At 53.3% G+C, this 20,438-nt stretch overlaps 1 protein-coding gene across 8 annotated transcripts in view; it reads right to left on the bottom strand.

Annotated features, from left to right (window-relative positions):
- The window catches only part of ANKRD11 (ankyrin repeat domain containing 11), a 165,630-nt gene that overhangs the window by 68,295 nt on the left and 76,897 nt on the right, over positions 1-20,438 (bottom strand). For 3 of the 8 annotated variants that reach the window (XM_082606347.1, XM_082606350.1, XM_082606346.1), the window contains exons 3-4: positions 18,334-19,555; positions 15,659-15,953 (exon numbers count right to left, since the gene is read on the bottom strand). The exons of the other annotated variants lie outside the window; for them this stretch is intronic. The gene's annotated coding sequence lies outside the window, so the exon portion shown is untranslated. The remainder of the gene's footprint in view (positions 1-15,658; positions 15,954-18,333; positions 19,556-20,438) is intronic. 8 annotated transcript variants of the gene reach the window in all.

Raw genomic sequence — 20,438 nt, 5'->3', positions numbered from 1 at the left:
TGCTCTAGAGCCTGTGAGCTACAACCACTGAGCCCACGTGCCACAACTACTGAGCCCACATGCCTAGAGCCCATGCTCCGCAATGAGAAGCCACCGCAATGAGAAGTCCACGCACTGCAACCAAGAGCAGGCCCCGCTAGCCGCAACTAGAGAAAGCCCACGCACAGCAACGAAGACCCAACAATTAAAAAAAAAAAAAAAAGAAAAGCAAAATGAAACGATAAAAAAAAAAAAAGAATCCGTGTGCTCCATCACAGGCTTTCTTCTCAGGGCTCAGCACACTCAACTGAAAGGACCTGCACCCCAGGGTGGCCAGCGTGCATCCCCACAGCAGCTCTGAGGACATGCGTACAGCCGTGGGGGCCCACGTGGAGAAGTTTCCCGAAGGGCCTGTTGCCACATCTGGCAGTCTGATCCGCTCCCTGGCCTAAGGGTGCTCGTGGGACAGCAGCTCCTGCCCCCAGCCCACAGAGCGATGCCGAGTCTCCATGTGGTCCAGCCATCACCCTGGAGCCCCTCAACAGCCGCCGTGGGGTCTCAAGGGCATTCCCATGCCCTACAAACCGGGCCATACGCAATGCCAAAGGTGGGTCACTGAAAACCACTTTTTCAAAAATCCTATTAAAGCTCTAAAGGTGAAACCAGAGGGATGATGGACTCACAAACGCAAAGGCAGGAGAGAGGGTCTGCACGGAGCCCAGGGCCCCTCCCACCGACTCCTGCCGCAAACTGAAGGAACACGAAGACCACCAATGATGGCACCTGACTCTCACATAAATAAAAGATTTTAAATTCAGTTCTGAGAAAAGTTACCACTAGAGTTCACACCCTTATAAGGAAAAAGCAACTACATGCATTCCAAGCCAGACCGTAACACTCGAAGTCTAAGGAAAAGGCCCTGCACCCCGTCTGTGGAAGGTGCGGCTCCAGCAGGTGGGCCCGCGGCACAGCGCCAGCAAGGACAGGATCACCGACCCCAGCCGCTCTCACCAGCCATCGCTAGAAGATCCAAGGGGAAGGTTTTAAGTCTTTAACTATTAGACTTACTACGGAAGTATGTGCCGGTAAAGTGATATGATATCACAGATTTACTTTAAAATACTAAAATTTTAAATTTTTTAAAAAAGAAGGAAAACAAAGATGGGCACAAGCAGAGAAAGAAACAGAACCAAATGCTGGTAATTGCTGAAGCTGTACACAGAGTGTGTATGACTGTCTCAGGTTCTGGGAGTGCTGGGAAACGGAAGGTGAAATAGAAACGTTACCTTCACGTGTGCTGTGAGACTGCACATGCCGGGGCTCCTGACAGGGCGCCGTCCGCCTGCCCTCAGGCGGCCAGAGCTCTGTCCATCCCTAGACTTTTCCTGAACGACCCAGTCCCCTTCAGAGTCATTCACAGAAGGGCCGCGTGCTCACTCCTCCGTGCACACGCATGTACACACACACGCGTGCACGCCTGTGGAGGAGCAGAGAAGCCAGTCCATGTTCTCACTACAGGAGATGAACTCTAAGGTCCCAGCCATGCCCTCCCTCAGCGTCACAACCGTCAAGGGCTCTCCTGCCCCGCCTCCAGATCACAGGCAGGGGACAAGGCACTGTCACACAGTGGGGGTGGAGAAGGCCTTCAAAGATCATCCAGTCTAACCCAAAACAGTTCAGTTACTTTCCCACAATCCTAAAGCAAGCTAATGGTCAGCCTGAACAGAAAAACTGTACTTCCAAAATCACACCAAAATAAGTCATGTGGTTGTGAGGTAAACGACAACACCCACATCACGTCAACCCTGGGTCTGGGCCGCCGGAACCCTCACGGGCCAGCCCTGCGTGCCACATTGGCAATGACAGCAGCGGCCGCAGGAGGGTGTTCTGGTCCCTAAACACGTGCGCGGACAAGTGGCACCTGTACCTGCCATGGGCACCATGACCACAGCCATGCTCCCCCAGGGGCTTCCTGGAGAGCAGGAGGAGGGCAATCTGCAGATACGGGAACCTCAGTTCCCAAGTCCAGGCGCGTAATTGGGGGGGCGGGGGGGGGAGTCGGGGGGAGAGGGATGCTGAACTGCCCTCCTGGTCACAGGGCAACACCGCGGCCACCCCCGACAGGAGACATGGCCTTGCCAGAAACCAGCCACTCCGGAAAGAAAGAAACTGGCGTGAGATCATACCAGCACCTGACATTTGTGTTCCCATGAGATGCTTCACTTAGCAAAAATCAAAACACTGAGTAACTCTCACATTCACCCAAGACCCACAGGCAAGCTCGGAGTACACACGTGTCCACCTGCCTGCACACCTTCTACAGTGACCAGATCGACACGGTCAGTACAGTTACTTGTGATAAAGTCTGTTGATTCCGTGCATTTCACAGAAACAGAGGTGGGGCTCAAGTCTCGGGAGGCGGTACCAGCTGGGCAGGAGGCCTGAGTCCCGGCCCAAGCGGCCTGAGTGCCCATGCTGGCCCATCAGCCTCTGGAGGAGAGCGTCAGGGCCTCTTCCCTGCCCTGGACAGAGGCTTTCGCGGCAAGCAAGCACCTGCTGACCTAGGACACGTCCCCGAGGGCACAGTGCTCCCTGAGCAACCTCTCACCTTTCAGCCACAGACACCTTTTCTCCACCCCGTGGCAGAAAGGCTGAACCAGGACATGGGGCGCCCAAGTTCAGGGTCTTGAAACTAAGGGGGGCTCAGGGTGAGCTCTGCTGCCACCAAGGCCCTCACACCTGTCCATCCGGACCCAGCGGGCGCACCAAAGGCGACCACTCCTGCTTCCCGGCAGGGCTCCACGCGTTCCCATCTACAGAGGAGCGCTGTGCGAGCCATCCCCCAAACCCCTGCCTACTTCCAGCCTGCGCTCTCCTGGCCTCACCCACGGGGGTGGAGTCGGCTCTCTGCCGGGCAAGATACACCTCTGGTGGCTAGGGCTCCAGCATCCAAAGTTCCCCAACGCCCCCTCTCACCCCTTCCGTTCCCTCCCCAAGCCCTCAGGTCGTCTCTGGAAATCCCTTTCCTCTGAACTTCTATTAACCGTGTTTACTATTAGTATACTTATTTAGATACCTGTATTGCTGATATTTTATGTCTCATTTCATGAACTAATCTGTTGAACCATGAGAATCCGGGGCCTCAAAAAATACTTAACACGGCACTTAATACTCAGCAAGTATTCAGGAAAAGAACAACCTTGATGACTGAAGGCTACATAACACAAGTCCTGGGTGCTGGTCCTCTTGAACCCTCTTACTTCGTTGTGCTTTGCAACAAACTCAGACTGATACGTGGTCGTTTTTCTACCCACACTTCTACAAAGTTGCAGTGAGAGACTCATTTGCTTACAAGTGAACGATGGGGGCAGGGGGTGCAAGAAAGACAAAACTCGTAAATAATTATTTTACTGGTAACTGCCTCCACCTTCTCTCCTCCCCGTGACATCCTTTAAACGTAAAAACTCTATAAAACATGAATATCAGATTTCGCAAATGTACAGTATTTTAACAGAAATCATCCGGATCTTGTGCTTCTGATGCTAGTCATTCTCTTCACCAAACGAGTCCCTTTGGAAGCAGGGTCGGCAACCCCGGCCGCCGGGCCCATCTGTGAGCACAGTTCTAAGGGACAGTGCTCGCCAGCACACACATCACCATGGCCGCTTTTGTTCTGCACCGACAGAGACTTCACGGCCAGCAGAGCCAACTGGCCCAGACGGAAAGGGCGTGCTGGCCTGCTCAGGGCTGCCTTCCTCAACAAGGTTCCGTGAGAGAATCAGACACCACCGTGTGTCCTGAGCTGACCTCTCCCTGTGCTTCCAGAGCGTGCCATCCAGGCAGCACCCTCACCAGGAAAACCAGCACTCAGCTCATTCGGCTTAGATGGGAAGAGCGCTTCAGGAGCTCTGTCCAGACAAGGCACGGGACACACCGATCCTTTCAAGTCTAAAGCCACATGATGAACATGTAGACATGCATGTATATGATGATTTTACTGGAAAGGTAAGTCCACCATCTTGACCACAGTGATTTAGTGCCAATTCTTGAAACTAATTTCAAATCACGACACTTAAGCTTGACCACCATAATGACCTCCAGAGAAAATCACAAAAATGTAGAGCATAAGAAGATATCAAACTAAGTTTATGTATTATTAGGCCACAGACAAAGCAGGTTAAAAATAACAGTAACAGGATTATAAAACCTGGTTAACTTGCATATTTTCTCAGGCTTTCTTTAAGACGCTGGTGTATACAAAGATCCTGAATATTAACAGGCCAAGCAAAATGCATCTAAATTTATTCATAAGCCTGAGTTATAAGCCTAAAAATATGCAGAAACAGTCGGAGCTCAGAAGTGGCTAGAAGCTCAGAGGGGCTCAACCAACCCACCGCTGAATCACTTTTCTAAGGACTACGCCCCGCTGAGCCTCCATGCACACAGCACCCCCGGGGCTCCCCATCACACACAGGTCAGGGACCACGCATGCCACAGCCTCTGATCTGTGGCCACCCCACTATGGTCAGGAATCACTTGTGCGACAAGCACAACTTGGAAAAGCAGAACACAGGAGAGCAGGTGCAGTCAGGAGACACAGGAAGACGGAGGAGGCATTCTCACTCAGGCACTGTTTTGGTTTTTCTCCTTTTGTGCATGTTTTTTGGGAGGGGTAGTGGGTGGGGAAGGATTGTGTAAAGTTTAAAGTCTGTTCAGAACCAGACTGGATGGCACCCAGGAGTGTCAAGGCACCCGTGGAGCCAGAGCCAAGCCCAGACCCGGGTGGGGTGGCGGGGCTCACTGAAAACCCTGCTGCTCCTTGACTATGACCAACACACAGAGACAGACTCAATGCGTGGGCTCATCCGTGCCCACCAGTGTCCTTAAAACAGCTGGCCCCCAGACGTGCAAGGGCAGGACATGTCTGGAAAGCCTTTCTGACTGGTTACAGGAAGGCGGGGCAGCCCCCACACCTGCCCCACACTAGCCACGAGGCAGTTCAAGGAGCGCCTGCAGTCGGCGGGGCACAGAGGAGGACGACCAGTTTCTAAGTGAAATGGAAAAAAAAAAAAAAAAAAAAAACAACAGATCAAATGTCAACAGTGAACGGGGCTCCCGATATGACCTGCACACTGAACGTGGGGTTAGAGGGCGCCAGACCAGACAGGCACAGCCTGGACGTGCTGACCAAGCGCTCCAGACGCTCGGCCTCTGAGCAGGGCAGGCTGCTCCACCACTGCTGGCCCAGGTGTACGTGCGGTGTGCGCACTCACGCTTCAGGAGGTGGGGACCAAGGTGGAGGGCAAACGAGGCGTCCTTTGTTTGCTCCACTCACATTGTGATTGTTTTCAATAACTGCCCAAGAAGTATTCATCAAAAACTTTTGTAAATACAGAAAAATAAAAACTTTAGATAGAAATGACCTGCTGCAGACACTTGCCATTTCACAGTTTCCTCATCGCTCACACACATGCACCTTCATCTTTATTCACCAAACCCTCTCTTTCCTGCGTCTCCACACGACTCGATCCGAGTCCCAACATACACGGGTGTGTACGGAGCCCCTCCTGTCTCCCACGCCGTTCTCTCTCCGGCGGCTCAGGTGCAGGACGCCAGCGCGGTCGTACCTCCTCTGCTCCCAGGCGGCTCGAGGGCCGCGACCTCCAGGGCCAGCCACGGGCCACCCCAGGGCCCTCCTGGCCACACCTGCGTCCTCGGGGGCCCCGGAGGGAGGCGCTCTGGGTGGTGGAGAATCAGCGTGTGTGCTGGAAGCCAAAGCCGTCTCTGCTGAAAGGCAACGACCCGGTGCACACGGGCTCACGAGCAGGCAATCTAGAGAAGACGGCCGCAGCCATGAACAGGGCACTGAACCGACGCTGCAGGTGCCGCCCAGCGTGCTTTCCAGGGAGGAGCACAGAACCCGGGAAACACGCCCACCCGTCTCCACGCCAAGTGACCAGCACGAGGCCTGGTGTCTAAAGGAGGAGAGAGGCTGTGAGGTTCTGGCCCCAAACGTCCCCCTAGTGACAAATACCCACAGCTCCCCTGCACGGGCTCCAGAGGAGAGCTTGGCACAGACACGCCAGGCCCGGCACTGACGGGTCCCAGGGCCCAGCCCCGAACAGAGGGCAAGTCATCAACCTAAAAAGCAGGGACTGCAGGAAGAAACCCGCCAAGAAACTGCCAACACGCCTGGGTGTGCGGCCTGAAGGGGCAGCGTCTCTCGCACTGCACGACCCCCAACCCTAAGCCACCAACAAAAAGCCACATGTGACAAGCGTCCTGCCTATAAACCAGGTGAGAGGACTCCATGGGGTGACCCGCTTCCAACTCCAAGAAAAAGATGGACTTAATCCTGTGCCGAGGCCCACGGGGGACAGTGAGCACACAGCCCCGGCTTCCAAGAGATGGCGGACGCCCGCCCACAGCCCCTCCGCCCTCGGTCCTGTCCGTCTAATCTCCACAGCTCCTCTGCATTGGCAGCTGGTTCCATGTGAAGCAGCCTCAGGATGTGTCCAGTAGAAGCCTTTTGGGCAAAGAGGAAACCGCACCTGAACCCAGATCCTCTGCCCTCGACTGCCAAGTGCCCAAACCAGGGACTTGCTCCAATGTGCCCAGCAGGACTCGGGTTTGAAACTGCACACAGCAAAGGGCCCGAAGCATGGCCCCCACGGTCTGGTTGCACACGAGGGTCCGAGGGGCCCTCCGGACAACCTCGGCCCTTGTCCCAACCAGACGGAACCCTGCCCACAGGCTCGTCAGGACACACGGTCCACAGAACCAGACCTTCAGAACTCTCATGGCAAGAAACAAATGGCCTTCAGCTAGTCAAATTCAGCCTGGAGGATATCTGCCAGTACACATGTATGTACGTACACACACACCCCATATTTACTCACTTTTATCATCCAGCGTTTAGTGAACATTTTTCAGCCCCACAAATGGATGTGACAGGGCGGGGGGAGAAGACTGGGCTCAGGACATACTGTCGGCTGGCCTGGGTCATTCACTTGGTGACCACAATGCAGCCACGCAAGCTCTCTGGGCCGTGGCCTCCCAGCAGTGCTCACACCGTGTCTGTTCTCTTCCCCCAGACAACTCAAGACCTTTCAAGTCCAAGTGCCGTGCAGCAGTACTGTGGAGGACCAGGAAGGCAGCAGTAGGCAGAGGCCCCCTGCTCTGACCCACCTCCTCCGGCCCCTGGAACCCAGCAAGCTGGCCCAAATGCTTCGGACAGTGCCCAGTGCACGGGAGGCCCAGGCAAAGCTGAAAGCAATCTGTTACTTCAGCCTCTGCACACCAGGGCTCTCCAAGGCTGGAAATCAACAGTTTGCCCCTGCCTTACAGCCTAACAAAGAAATAAGAAGTGCAGTCTTTAAAACACAAGTCCAGGGCTTCCCTGGTACCACAGTGGTTAAGAATCCGCCTGCCGGGCTTCCCTGGTGGCGCAGTGGTTGAGAGCCTGCCTGCCGATGCAGCGGACGCGGGTTCGTGCCCCGGTCCAGGAAGATCCCACATGCCGCGGAGCGGCTGGGCCCGTGAGCCATGGCCGCTGAGCCTGCGCGTCCGGAGCCTGTGCTCCGCAATGGGAGAGGCCACAAAAAAAAAAAAAAAAAAAAAAAAAAGAATCTGCCTGCCAATGCAGGGGACATGGGTTCGAGCCCTGGTCCGGGAAGATCCCACATGCCACAGAGCAACTAAGCCCGCGCGCCACAACTACTGAGCTTGCGCTCTAGAGTCCACGAGCCACAACTACTGAAGCCTGTGCGCCTAGAGCCCGTGCTCCGCACAAGAGAAGCCACCACAAGGAGAAGTCCGCGCTCCACAAGGAAGAGTACCCCCCGCTCACGGCAACTAGAGAAAGCCCGCACGCAGCAACAAAGACCCAATGCAGCCAAAAATTAAAAAAATAAAAATAAACTTATTTAAAAAAAACACACACAAGGCCATGTATTTATTCAACTATGCCCTGTCAAATAACTGTTTCTTGTCCGGATTTTCAACTTTCACACCACTGTCAGTTATTTTAAAACAGTTAATAAAAGTTACTAAAACACATTCGATGGACACACTAACTCAGGCATGACTCTAACCCCCATCCCCCTGCACCACAGTCCAGGCTCCGGGCTCAGGGGTTGGGGACAGGACGAGGGGTGAGGCAGGGTCTGTCTTTTTTTTAAACAACCATAATGTGAGCAGCATGTTTTTCTTGCAAAAATGTAAATAATACTGATATACTAAAAGAAACAAAAACTAAAAGAAAGTTTAAAAGAGACAAAAGAAAACTAAAGACAAGCCCCCGCCATCGGGTCTCCAGCCCAACACTGAATCGATACTCCCCCGCCTCCGTTAAGATGACAAGTGCTCCCCGTGAGCTGACTTACCCTAACTTCACACAAAACCCACGACTGATGCCCCACACCTGCTGTGTGTGGTCCCACAATAATCTATAAAACTGCGGGACCTGTAATCAGAGCCTGTCTTCCCCTACTGCTCTGTTTAGGAGCAGAAAAGCGGGAAGTCACAGACGGGGCTCACCTCCTGCCTTGCAGAGCAGAGGGCGCAACAGTCAATCCAGAACGACCACCTCAGGGAACGCTCCCTCCCAGGGAAGGGGGCACGCGGGCCACACAAGCCCAGCCCTCCCTCCTGGGACCACCCCCGTTCTGGTTCTCTTCTCTTTGGGTAGCTGCTAAAGGAGACGGGCCAGCAGCCTCTGCCCCCTGGAAATGCATACCTATGACCTAAGGCAAAAAAGACGCCATGGTGCTAAGGTCCGAGACAGACTGAGGACCACGGTCTCCGGGAATGGGAGCTGGGAGGAGCCACGGAGGAAAGGGTTAGTCTGTGGACGAAAGGTTCAACAGGACAGAAATGTGCCAGCAGTGAGCCCTCCCCTTACTGCTTCCTGAGGGACCACGGACGTCGCCACCTCTGCTGGAACAGCGGGGACAAGACGGCACTGCATCGGCCCTTTCTGAGAGCTGCTTTCTGTCTGATTCCAAACCTTCGCGTCCCGCTCTGTGGACACCTGCTGATTACTGTGTGTCTGCAGTGACAGAGTCGCCACGGAACAAGGTGCACCAGAAGCAGCACAGTCCAGATGCAGCGGGGGGACAGCCCCATGGATGAGAGTCGAGGACCCGACACGAAGTGGGCACGTGCGTGGACCGCACCGACCCTGGAGAGCTGCCTCCACCCTCATCCTGCCCGCCCTCCCCGCTCGGGGGCCACGGGGAAAGGGGGCCGTGGTCATACCCGCCAGGGCCCTGCAGGATCTCCACTCCCGCGGAGGGCGGTGCTCCACCGTAAAGAATCTAAAACACCCTCCTCTGTCCTGAGTCCTGAACTCCCCCCTCCGTAAAGAGAGTATTCTCTGAGGCCTGTCCCACACCCTCAGACCCTGGGACAGGAGGCTTACAGAGGGACCGGCCCCACGGCTGGACCCGTTTGCAAATCCAGCTCTGAGCCAAACACAAAGCCTGCCTGCAAGGGTCAGGGAGTCACCAGGCACAGGCTTGCAGGCTGCAGGGCTGCCGGTTCACACAGGACAGAAGGCCAAGCACCCCTCAGGAAGCAGGCGAATCCTGCCTGCAACATCTTCCCCTTGTGTGCAGGAGGCCACCTGCTCTGAAGTTGTTCTGAGCCAGTGAGGCTAAGGGGTGAGGCTCGGCTCTGTATCGAAATCGAGCTGAGATCCAGAACACAACATCTACACACACACACACACACACACACACACACACACACACACACACACACACACACACACACACACACACACACACACACACACACACACACACACACACACACACACACACACACACAGTCAATTATGTCTCAATCACACTGGGGGGGAATAAAACATAAAAAATGTTTAAATTAGAAAGGGACAGGGAATGATTTTTTTCCTTCCTTTTACCTCAATCAGGCGGCCTTTCGATCATACAACATTTTACAGTAACCCACATTTAATATCAACAGAATTCAATCCTAACGACAGCCCCGTGGGGGCAGTGAGGACTTTGTTGGCATATACGTGAGTGCCTGTGTGTGAGCACACACGTGAGCACATATACACGAGTGCACAGCAAGAGGCAGCTTTTCATGGCAGAGTCTGTAAGAGAGAAGAGAGCTGCCAGGCCATAAAAAGGAAACTCGGGACTTGTCTGCTCATCAGTCTTCACAAAAGGAGCAAAGAGTCCCGTGTTCACGTCCTCCGGCACCAGGGAGGCGTGTGACGTGGGAATTACCGTGGCCGGAGCCCTCCCCATGGTGAGGACCCGCCTTCCCAGGGAAGTCGGGCTGGTTTCCAGCAAGAGATGAACCAAGTAAGGGAAGGCGATAGCCCCCAGAGCCACCCCCAATTCTGCCTGCAGAAATGCAGTTAACTCCCAGCTATTGAGCAACACACAAAACAGATGCTTTATGCTATCTATAAACTTTTATCTCTTCATTATTTTTCAATTGGACCACTGAGTTGAGAAAACACCAACTAAATGCTGTGTAGGCGGCCCTGAAGCTAACACCTTATAAACCAAACCTTTCTATCATCCTTCTGCTGTCGCTTTTTTGAAAACAGGTTCCGAGAGAAGCTTCTAAGGAATTCCAATTCTCCACGGCCGAGACTCAGAACGCCTGAGTAGACGGCACCGTGACAGACACAAGGACCAAGAACTTCCCCAGTGACCACGGCAGCCAGGGCAACGCAGGTGGCACTCGCACTGCAAGGTCTCGGCCTTCGGAGCCCAGCAGAGGCCCCCGCTGGCCCGGAGACGGAGAAGTCCCCACCCACCGCTCTCCGTGGCGAGGAAGGAGGCGGAGCGACCAGTCCCGACAAGAAAACAAAACCAAAGGACCGGGTCTTCACTCCTCAGCAATTACATTCGCTTTAGGTACAGCCTACCAACCACAGCCTGGAAAGAAGACCACGCCCTGCGGCGGCGGCGCTGTCTGCCCGTGTCACAGGAAGCCCTCCTCCAGGCCATCATGCGTGGGGACACCGGTCCCCACTTAACAGGCAGCTGTCGTATCCCCCGAGCCACCGCCTGGGCCCCAAACAGGCATCGACAAACCACGGAAGGTAAATTTTAATACTTAACGAATCCTTGGGAGATTGGGATTGGCATAGAGACACTCATATGTATAAAATAGATAAGTAATTTAAAAAAAATTATAAAAAATCCTTATCCAGGGCTTCCCTGGTGGCGCAGTGGTTGAGAGTCCGCCTGCCAATGCAGGGGACACCGGTTCGTGCCCCAGTCTGGGAGGATCCCATATGCCGCGGAGCGGCTGGGCCCGTGAGCCATGGCCGCTGAGCCTGCGCGTCCGGAGCCTGTGCTCCGCAACGGGAGAGGCCACAACAGTGAAAGGCCCGCGTACCGCAAAAAAAAAAAAAAAAAAAAAAAAAAAAAAAAAAAATCCTTATCCAATCTTATTCAAGGAGGAAGTCACTCTAAGCTCGCAATCGACTTTAAAAACTTAAGGAACACAGTCGTATTTGTCAGCAAAAGAAGCAAAGAGGCTGCCGGGGTCTCTCCTATTTCTCGGATTATAATTGTTGAAGTAAAACCCTTCCTGATTGGAAAACATAATGTGGGACTTTATTTTTTTTATATAAATTTATTTATTTAGTTTTGGCTGCGTTGGGTCTTTGTTGCGGTGCGCGGGCTTCTCATTGTGGTGGCTTCTCTTGTTGCGGAGCACGGGCTCTAGGTGCGCAGGCTTCAGTAGTTGTGGCACGTGGGCTCAGCAGTTGTGGCTCGTGGGCTCTAGAGCACAGGCTCAGTAGTTGTGGCGCACGGACTTAGCTGCTTCGCGGCATGTGGGATCTTCCTGGACCAGGGCTTGAACCCGTGCCCCCTGCATTGGCAGGCGCATTCTTAACCACTGCACCACCAGGGAAGCCCTAGAAAGTCACATTTTTAAAAACTTTATTCAACTGTAGTTGATTCACAACGTTGTGTTAATGTCTGCTGTACAGCAAAGCAGTGTGTCGCACTGTTAACAGTGTGACCAGCAGGACGGTCCACGGAGCCCATCCGCCTCGTCACAGCCGCACAGCCGGTTCCCCAGACGCAGCGTGCCAGGCAGCCACTCTACCCTCCACCCCAGGAAGGCCCGGCCAAGAGGTCACAGCCACACACGGCCACCCTGGATGCTCGCAGCCCGGCCTCTCTTCTGGGCTGTGACGGCGCAGCACAGCTCCCGGGCAGGGCGAGGCTTTCTGAGACCAAGGTCTGGTCTAGATGGCGGCCCCCCAGAAGGAGGGCTGCAATTCGGGGGGTGGGGGGGCTCAGAGCTGCTGACACCGTTATCCCAAAAGGTACCTGCTAGGGAACAGTGTTTCTGAAAGAACTTCAGGACACAAATAATAGTGATAAAACTGCAAGTCATGACCTGAAGCAGTTTACCTCTTACCTCTGGTGGGTGGAGAAAGCAGATCCTTTCCCCAGTGACAAAACATTCATTTAAGAAAATAATAATCTTGACAGCATGGATGACATCAAGCAAAACAAATGCTTCAGACGTTCTCACGTGATGCAGTGAACGCTTCATAAAATGGAAGCCTGGAGACGCTTCCCCCCCGACGGGACCGCAGGCGTTCCTCACCCAGGCGGCCGCGGGGCCAGCCAGCAGCCCGACTGGGCGTGATAAGCAGGCACTTCTCCTCTGTGGTCATGTGCCTCCCAAACCACAACCCCGTCTAAGGAGAAAACGTCAGAGAAACCCACATGGAGGACATTCTCTAAGAAACAGCTCACTGGTGGTCCTCGAAACTGCCCAGGTCATAGAAGAACAGAAGAGACTGAGGTGACAGGACCGCTGAACGCGATGGGGGTGTGCTGGGCAGGGCCCTGGGACAGAGGGGGCGCTGGGCAAGGAGTGAGGCTGAATAGTCTGAGTGCAAGTTAATACAACGCACCGGGGCCACTTCCGGGAGGACACACTGCCAGCGCCGACCCGACGACGCAAACAGGCCTGTCGACAGCCCCGTGTGCAGGGCTGCCGAGGAGCCCACAGCCCGCGCCTCCGAACCATCAAACTCCTGGAGCAGAAAACTGCCCAGGGCTGCTTTCTTCTGAATACCATGTCAGAGCAGAGGAACACCAGAAACAGATTCTAAGCAATTCCACTGCAGAAGAAAGGAAACCGCTTTGAGTGAGCCTGTGTCAAATCCCCACCGGGGACCCTCCTCGTCGCCCTCACCCAGGTGCACCTTCCTGTCCACGGAGTCCTTCTCTTGTCCCCAACTCACAAAGTTTAAAGCCAAGGAATCCACAAAGTGCTCCCACATCAACTGTGAAGACCCGAGAGGCAGCGATGCCCAAGCCCGAGTCAGGCAGAGGCACCCGATTCCGGACCCCCACGCCACTCCACAGCCCTGCCCAGCCCTTCTGGTGCCCACTCTGCTCGAGCCGGCATCACGGAGAAGACGAGTGAAAGTGCACCTTAATCTACACGGCTCTGCAAATACTAACATCTGTTCTTGGTGACACATAAATGTGCCAACTGAATTAGAAAAGGGACGTCCCCAAAGGTCTGAAGCAGCCCCAGCAGAGCCGTGGGGACTGGAGGCTGAGTGCGCTCTGCTCTGCGGCCACCTGCTCCACCTGGCACAGCAGCCCAGGGGAGATCCCAATAAACCTGCAGTCTCTAGGCTTTGGGGCAGAGCTCTCAGGCCTCTGGTCCTACCTGCCTGCGAGTGCTCGCGTTCACTCGTTTTGTTGTTTTCTGGCTCACCTGGTCTCACCCTTCACACTCCCCCAAACTGAAGGAAGTCAGCTTTACAGGAGCTTTACAGGAGGCAGGGAGGTGCTTGATAAAGAGTACAAACCCATTTCAAGTTGACGCAAAGAGCAACCAGTACATGGGGCTTCCAAACTGCTTAAGCCTCACCACAAATATCTAGAAATTAAACCACACTTCCTGGATTCTTCTCCGGAGAATTCAGTCTAAAGCACATCATCGTTATTGGTCCTTCAGACCATTTAAAAACCCAAAAATTGCTAGTAAAAAAAGTAACACGAAGTCCATGCGAGCTATGCTTACTATGAGGTTTAAATACACAATAATGTACAGATTAGAACATAAGCCACTTTATTTCCCAAAACAGGAACGTGACCTAGACAACCACCCATCATCCATTCCAAGAACCTACTGCTTACAGTGGAGAAATCACTTGCAGAGAGGCTCTTTTCAGTTTTTATCTTATACAAGGCAAGCCTGCCCGCTGAAGACTACTGTATTACGCCCGGGTCTTCCTGCTGGTTTGCTCTGTGCATCTTCTTCCTCCTGCCCACCCGTCTCCCGGAGCGCACGCACCCGCACCCGTGGGGGACCCCGGCCTCAGCTGCCGGCTGGGTGTCCCAGGCACTCCCCTCCCGGCACCTCAAGTCCCTCGTGCCCAAACACAGCTCCTCCCATCAGCCCCTTCTCTCTGGGTCCCCCGTCTCCGCAGCGACACTGCCATCCCTCCAGTTACCGAGTTGAGGACCTGGTTCCCCACTTCCCAAGCCCCAGAGCAGCCTTGGAGGTGGGTCTGCGCCCGCTCGCTGGGCTTCCTCCCCGCCCCCCTTCCAAGACACCCCTTGGTCTGGTGGCCCAACCTCACCTGCACCCCAACCTTTAGACACACTGGACTCGCAGCTCCAGACTCACTCTGATTCCTTCACCCGAAAGCCCTTTTTCAAACACACACTTCTTACTCAAAGCCCCCCCCAAAGCTGCCTCCTCAGCTGAGCCTTGGGCTCTACTCGATCCACAAGAGAAACCGACTGCCCCTCCCCACACACCCCGTTCTCACAGGTGCCTCTAGGGGGCCTCTCTGTGCGTCTGACATCTTTCTGCGAGACTCAAATGCCGTGAGATTCACTCGTGCTCACAGGTGACGTCACAGCCTCATGGAAGAGCACCCGCTGGAGCCGCTAGAGTCCCAGGCACACACGAGACTCCACCTTCCTTCTGCAGGCAAAGTGAGAACACCCACCACAGAGGCCTTTACGGATTAACAGGGGGAGCAGCTGGCCCAGTGCTGATGGGCAGTAAGCAGTCCAGCTAGGCCATTACTCTTCATGCTGGAAATTCAGCTGAGTGTTAACATGGCATCTCGCACATACAGATGCTAAATATTTACTAAATAAAAGGAAATACGTCAGACAGTGAGAACTACCATTCTGATTTGCATAAGTTTGAAGTTTATGCCAAAAAAGAATCACCAAGAAAGTTATGGCACAGACTGATTTAATTCTGAGGGCCAAAAATAAGGGAAGCTCCAACCACAGTGTGTCAAAAGTGGCAGTGGGTCCTGACACACAGCTGTGGTCACACAGATCCAGCAAAGCCACAGCCCACAGAGCAGGAGCCAGTCCAGAGCAGAAGGCGCTGGGCAGGGCCCGCGTGGGGTGAGGCGCTCCCGGCCCGGCTGTCCCCAGCGCAGGCACGCTCTCAGACTACAGTCCAACCGGCTTCCGTGTCCCTGGACACAAAGGGCCTCGACTCCACCAAGCTCGCTGCACTCCTCTCAACAATCAGGAGACCCCTCCCGATACAAATACATCTCTGACGGACAGTTAAAGAGTATTTTCCCCTCCTCATCTCAATAAAACCTGAAGAAGACCACTTTCATATACAGGAGCCGTGTTTTATGATAAAGAACTTCATTAAAGATGCTTACCGGGCATACATCAGAGTCTCACAGTAAACGGCCTGCAGAGTTACATCCAGGAGGTTACTGAGTTCTGGGGCAAAGGCCCAGCGTCCTCATTTCCAATTAAAGCAGATCGGCCCCAGCATTATTAGAACGTCAGTCTCAAGGTCCCTTCACAGTCAATTCAGAGACAGCAATTTTTTAGGAGACTAATAAAAGTTGAGTATACAGAACTCCATAACTTTAAAAAGTTCTCCAAACCAGCAAATGCGTACCGATCGATATATTTCGAGTCATTGCAATCCAGATCATCTTAAAAGGTCTGCAAAATTTGGAAAAACAAAGACACATTTTTAGATCAAGTGACCAGGCTGAACTACAGAAGACAAAACCAAAGTGACCCAAGAGGAAGCTACATGGTTCAAGTGATCCAATACAATCAGAGTCTAAAACTATGAGATGCACCATCAGTTTAGTTTGGAGGCAGTGTCTCAGCAGGAAGAATTACGCAAGGAACCTGGATGAGGCCCAGGGAAGGCCTATGTGCTGCCAGAGGAGTGGGCTGGACCTCGCCCAGCAACCTGTCCTGGGAGCAGAGTCCACACCGCCAAGAGCAGCTGGCACACAGGAAGCCTGGCCGCACAGCACTGCCTCCTGCTGCTGGTCTACACCGGAAGAGGAAATCAAAGGAAGGGGAACCAGCTTAGGGCACCGACACACAGCTGAGGATGTGTGCTGAGTCTGTGAGCATGCGCCAGAAGACATGCACAGACCTACTTTAAAGGCGGGGACCGATGTTCACATTTCTGTGAGAACTACAGGAGGGGTGCTTACTACCAAGGGTCCACCAAGTCAGGAGCCCTCTGAAAATGCACACGAACTCGTGAGCTTACGCACTGGGGAGAGGTCATGGACACCATCGGATTCTCCTAAGGCTGTGGAATTTTTTTTTTTTTTTTTTTGCGGTATGCGGGCCTCTCACTGCTGTGGCCTCCCCCGTTGCGGAGCACAGGCTCCGGACGCGCAGGCCCAGCGGCCACGGCTCACGGGCCCAGCCGCTCCGCGGCACATGGGATCCCCCCAGACCGGGGCACGAACCCGTATCCCCTGCATCGGCAGGCGGACTCTCAACCACTGCGCCACCAGGGAGGCCCAAGGCTGTGGAATTTTGAGAGACCGATAAGCATGTAGGCTGACCTGATTTGTTCAACTATGGTTTCTCATACATGATGAAGAGCTCAGTACAGCCGTTTACAAAATGTGGTCCAAGGACTCTTAGGAATTCCTGCAGCCCTTTTGAAACTTTTTTCATAGCAACACTGCCTTTTTAGCTGGGGTGATATCTGCACTCATGATGCAAAGGTGATGGCTCAGTTTGCTTAAGAACCTCCATGATGAACCATTAATTAATGAATTATTAATTTCATTAAATACCAAGCCTTTCCGTACTTGTCTTTTTCATATTCTATGTAACAAAATGTGAAATATACATGAAGCATTTCTGCTGTGTACCTAATAACAGCTGTTTCCAGCAAAAGCATTTTTATATGGAAGAATGACTGATATACAAACTCTACAAATGAGGGTATTTGGCAGACTGTTTCTAGAAAATGAACAAAATGAGACTGCCACTTCAAGGAAAACACCTGACCTAATTTATTGATTTTTGGCCACGACGTGCAGCATGCGGAATCTTAGTTCCCCAACCAGGGATCGAACCCAGGCCCTCAGCACTGGAAGCTCAGAGTCCTAACCACTGGACCGCCAGGGAAGTCCCAGCACCTGACCTGTTTTATTGCCAACGCTAAAATTCAAGCATTTGGTCAAATATTAGAATTTTTGGAAAACGCCATGAGCAGATAGCTTTTGATGGCTTAAAGGCTCTTCTGATGAGACTGGTGGTAACAGAAACAAAAGTAGCAAAATAAAATACATCAGCATCTAGAAGACGGAAATAACTGAGCAAACCACAGTTGACCAACTGTCAATGCACAACGCTGCAAAATCCAACACAGGTAAAAGGTCCAGTTACAGTGCAAGAAAGACCAGTGGGTCGAATACAGCTGAGAAGAAACACCTGTGACCCAGTGGAGGACGCACACTGCCAACGACCATCACCACATGACCATTTGTTGGGTTTCAGTGTCATATCAAATAAAACCTCCAAAATTATATCAAAAAGCTATTGAAGGGAATTCCCTGGCCATCCAGTGGTTAGGACTCGGCACTTTCACTGCCGGTGCCTGGATTCAACCCCTGGTCAGGGAACTAAGGTCCCGCAAGCTGTGCGGTGAGGCCGAAAAAAAAAAAAAAAAAAAAAAGCTATTCAAATATTCTTCCCTATTCCAACTACATTTGTGTGGCGGGGGGGGGTATACTTTAACCAAAGCAACATAAGACAGTTTTTCATTTTGGAAAGTACAGTGATCTAGAGTAACATGCAGTAGGTTTATTCCTCCTACTTTTAAATGAAATTAGTAAATAAGCAGTTAATTGACAGATGCCCCTATACAGACAGAAGTGTTCTGGGCCCCTCCGTGTTTACAACGTGAGGAGCTCCTGAGATGACAGGGCCCAGGAACATGGGCGTGTAGGAGAGACAGCTACTCCAGGCCCCCGCTCCATCACAGACCCCGCCGAGACCTCACCCACGACAAGACCCTTTAATGCGTGTCCCACTCCCTGGACCCCACCATGATCACCGTCAACTAGATGAGAAGAGAGAAAAGATGAACATATACAAAATCTGAGCGTCTCTCTCAAAGAAGCACTGGCTTTCTGTCTGTCTCCCTGGTGGCAGCCGACGCCCAGGGCCGCATGGTTCCACGTCAGGAGCACAGAGGAGACTGGAACAGGGTGGCCGGCCTGGCCCGCCTGGTGGGCCTGTCTGTCCATTCAGCTCCACGTGAGACTTGTGGAGGCCAGCAGAGAGTGCCCGCTGGCTGCGGGACGAGGACACTGACACGAGGGACCCATGCGCCCCGGGTTGGGGCATGACTGGGACTTTGTCCTTTTTGCTCGGCAAGAATAAGATGCACTATTCCAGATTTTACAGCAATCTCTTGTAGACCCTGACCCAGTACTATCCTCTGAATGTCAAGATGAAAAGGATCCAAACTCATGTCATTTACAGACGGGGAAATGAAGGCCTAGCGGTGAGGCTGCACCACAGGGGCGAACGGACCGGGTCCAGGTCCAAGAAGCCCCCAAGCTGGCTACCAGAACCTCCGGGCGGGGCTCTGCTTCAGAACGTGGCTCAGGGCCCTGAGCGTCAGTCCTACTGCTGAGTCCAGGGGCAGAGCTCACTCTCAGAAGTGCAGTGTGTGGGCTGCGTTTGGAGAATTTGGCGGCATTCTGAAATAGCTACAGACCCCATGACACTCTACGTGTTCTAAGCCCAGGTTAAGGACTACTGGTCTTGTCTCTGAAAGGAAAATTAAGTGGTGTGGGCAAAGGCACATTGGCTGGACGGGCACACAGACTTCCCAAGGAGCCCAGCGAGGGCCTTGCACCGCCTCTGGACTGGGGTGTGCACCCTCGGACCCCAGGAGACCACAGCCCGAGGCCATCCTTCTCCCCGTCGCCCATCACCAACTCCGCAGTGTGTCACCGCTGTGGGGATGGTTTCCACGCGAAGTGTTTCAGGTGTTCCCTGAACAGAAGGCTGCATCGTTCTGGAGCAACATCCTGCACAGTCCAGGGCTCTCGGAACTGGGGGACAACACGGCACAAGCGTCCGGGCGGCAACACCCCCTCTTCCAGGCAATTCACAGAGAGGTCAGAGGTCAGCAGCTGGCTTTGTTTACTGTCTACTTCCCATCAGAGAAGACCAGAGAGACAATTAAAAGTGATCCAAGATGCCCTTCAGTAGGTGAATGGATAAATAAACTGTGGGACATCCAGACGATGGACTATTATTCAGCGCTAAAAAAAAAAAGAGAAATGAGCTATCAAGCCATGAAAAGACACGGAGGCACCTTAAATGCACATTCCTAGGTGAAAGAAGCCCATCTGAAAAGGCGGTACGAGCCCAACCACATGATATTCCGGAAAAGGCCAAACTGTGGAGTCAGTGAAGAGATGGAAGGGTGAACAGGAGGAGGGAGAGGGTTTCAGGGCAGCGAGATGAGTCTGTGTGAGGCCGTGATGGCGGAGACGCATCATCACACTCGTCCAAACCCACAGGACCCACAGCACCGAGAGGGAAGCAGAATGCAGACCGTGGACTCTGGGTGACACCATGTCTGTGCAGGTTCACTGCTTCCAACAGATCAACCACTCCGCCGGGTTGGGAGGGTGGGGGTGGAGTGGATATGGGAGATCTCTGTACCTGCTGCCTGGTTCTGCTGTGAGCCTAAACCTGCGCTAAAACATAAAGTCTGCTTCATAAAAAAGGTGACTGAACTGTCACAAGCTCACCATGCTGGGTCGGGAGGCCCCCAGGAACAGAGCGCCTGGTTTATGTAACAAAGGCAGCCACAGCAGGCTGGGCCACCAACCCCCAGCCCAGTCTCCCACCTCCTGAAGCCCCTCCCACCTCACCTGCTCCCCACCCAGTCCCCAGGCTCCGCTCAACAGGACCCCCTGCTGTGTGAGGGCGGACTGTGTGCAAGGGGACAAGGCCCCTTTTCCAGAAAACGTGAAAATCATAATTTCACCAGGCACATTATATACACTGCTCTCTAGACTATGTAGTCACCAGAAGTCACATTTTGAAGTTTCATGTCATCGGAAGTTAATGGTAGGTTTTAAAGTGCAGAACACGAAAGTTTATATACAATCTGATCCCTGTTTTGTGAAATGTAAC

Source organism: Mesoplodon mirus (assembly GCF_964341445.2).
Source record: "Mesoplodon mirus genome assembly, chromosome: 19".
NCBI lineage: Eukaryota > Metazoa > Chordata > Mammalia > Artiodactyla > Ziphiidae > Mesoplodon > Mesoplodon mirus.
Note: the sequence above shows the minus strand (reverse complement) of the source record. Positions and strands in the feature narration are given on the sequence as shown.